Raw genomic sequence first — 2,563 nt, 5'->3', positions numbered from 1 at the left:
GTCACCGGCCCTGCTTAACGGTGCAACGGCCGGCCTGGGCCTGCAACTTTGGGGTCCCGGTCGGGCTGGAGCGGCCGCCGGAGAGACCTGGTAGGCGGGGCGCTTGGGGCAGGAAGGGAGCCGGGGAGGGAAAAGCGCGACTGTGATTTGTACGGCTGGGCCCGGACCGTGAAGGGGACCGGGTTGCGGCTGCCTTCACACCGACCACCTGGGACCGGCGGACTGCGGTCGCCCTTCGCTCAACTGGGTCGCCGACCTTGTTGAGGGGCGACCACTGCGGGGAGGCCGGGAGCCTGCGGCCCGCGTTTGAGGTGAATGGCAGTGCCCTGAGTGCGGCGGCTGGGTCTCGGTGACACTGACGACTGGAGGGGCGGTCGGAAGAGCGCGGTGCCGTCGCCTCTGGCTTAACATGGCAGATGCGCCGAGACTCCAACAGGTGGCTCCGTGGCGCAATGGATAGCGCATTGGACTTCTAGAGGCTGAAGGCATTCAAAGGTTCCGGGTTCGAGTCCCGGCGGAGTCGTAGCGCTTTTTATCCCTCCCCCTCACAATCTACTTTCTGCGCCTGTCATGTCTCCTATTTCTTTTTTTTTTTTTTTTTTTTTTTTTTTTTTGGCTAAACGGTTTAACTTGTCTCTCATTCCCTGCTCTCGCAGTTCACTGCATTCGGCTCTTGTCCTTTGCTCTTAAGCGGCTCGAAGGGTCCCGAGCCCCTCAGCTCCCCGGGCCTCGGTGGCTCAGGGCCCGGCTCAGCCGATTCGGCAGTCGATCTAGGTCCTGAGAAGAGCGACGGCGGCGGCGGCGAAGGAAAAGCGACAGCGAAGCGAGGGCTGGCGGTTTCGGCCTAAAGGAAAGTGCAGGGGAGGCCCGGGTCTCGGGTGACACCCGCACGCCTCGAGCGGGATTGTGGCTGCGAGGGAGGGACGAGAAAACGCGCCTACGCCCTGCGTGGGCTGTGCTACCTCTCCAGCATGAAGGCTTCCAGATGAGCAGGCACCCGAATCCCAGCGGGAGCCCGTCAAAAATGGGGATTTCTGCCGTCACTCTGGGACTCTTAATTCGGTCCGTCTGGGGCGGGGCCCAGGAATCTGCATTTCTGATAAGGTCACCTGCTCCCCTCCCCCATTATTCCAGTGCAAAGAGGTCCTAGGCCCACTACCCATCAGCTCCTCAAGACAGGAGTTACTGTATCTTTTTCTGACAACTGTTAGCTTTGCACAAGGTTAGCAAATAAATCCAGGAATGAATGGAATCTTAAACTCGTAAAAAACAATGAAAGGTAATTCACACAAAAGATACAAAATCCAAAATTGTCAAAAAAGGTACAGGGAAAAGTAAGCATCCTTGTTATTCCTATAGGCCAGCCTCACAATTCTCCCCGCAAGCCATTAGTGGTAATGGTTTCTTGGAAATATTTTCAGATTTATTTTATGCCCATATCAGCATTTTTAACATATTTTGTCATAAATATGTCATAAATAACTGTGTTATTGATATATGTGATATGTATCCTTTTAAAAACACAAATTGTAGTATGCTATACTTGCTTATTTTACTTATGAATACATGTAGAGCTGCCTTGTTCCATTGTACATATGTATGGTAATGATTTAACAGCCCCTAACAGCTGGACATTTAGATTTCCAGTATTTTCCTATTACAAACAATGCATCAGTGAACATCCTTGTTCTTATATTATTGTATACAAGTACAGGTACATCTATTTGTAGGACAGATTCCTAGAAAGTTGAATTGCTGGTTCAAAGTTTTGTGCGTTCTTCATCTGTACATTTTTTTATATATATTGGCAAATTGCCCCTTAGAGATTGTATCCATTTTTCTCTCCCTAGCAATGTGTGAGAGTGCCTGTTTCCCCACAACCCACATGTTCTCAAAAGGTGGTTTCTAGCTGTGATTTTAATTCATGTCTCTCATATTGATTTTAAAAATTTGTATTTATATTATTATTATTATTTGAGACAGGGTCTTATTCTGTTGCCCAGATTGGAGTGCAGTGGCACTATCACAGCTCATTGCACCCTCAACCTCCTGGGTTCAAGCAGTGCTTCCACCTCAGCCTTCCAGGTAGTTGGAACACAGGTACATGCTGACACACCCGGCTAATTTAAAAAATTTTTTGTAGAGATGAGGGTCACTCTATGTTGTCTAGGCTGGTGTTGAACTCCTGAACTCAAGTGATCCTCCCATCTTGACCTCCCTAAGTGCTGGGATGACAGACGGGAGCTACTATGCCTGGCCTATGTCTTTTATTATGAATCAAGATGAATATCTTTCCATACGGAGAATAATTTGTAATTTTTTTCTTGTGATTTATCTGTTCTTGAGTTGTGTTCATTTTTCTGTGGTATCATGGAAAACAGCCCTTTGTGATATATGTTACAATTATTCTTTTTCAGTCTGTCATTTGATTTGTTTATGGTATTTTGTTTTGTTTTTCTGTCTTACAGAAATTCATGTATTGGGATTTATCAGTCTTTTATGGCTTCTAGGTTTGGGGCCATACTACACTCAGATTATTTCTTTCTTTTTTTTTTTTTTTTTT

General features: G+C 47.4%; 1 non-coding gene across 1 annotated transcript; it reads left to right on the top strand.

The window, feature by feature from the left end:
- The first annotated feature begins 438 nt into the window (after positions 1-438).
- TRNAR-UCU lies at positions 439-523 on the top strand. Its single transcript is given in 2 exon segments — positions 439-475; positions 488-523. It is a non-coding gene; the product is annotated as a tRNA-Arg (tRNA).
- Positions 524-2,563: the final 2,040 nt, after the last annotated feature.

The sequence above is a fragment of the Mandrillus leucophaeus genome, unplaced genomic scaffold (genome assembly GCF_000951045.1).
Source record: "Mandrillus leucophaeus isolate KB7577 unplaced genomic scaffold, Mleu.le_1.0 Scaffold397, whole genome shotgun sequence".
In the NCBI taxonomy this organism is placed as follows: domain Eukaryota; kingdom Metazoa; phylum Chordata; class Mammalia; order Primates; family Cercopithecidae; genus Mandrillus; species Mandrillus leucophaeus.
Note: the sequence above shows the minus strand (reverse complement) of the source record. Positions and strands in the feature narration are given on the sequence as shown.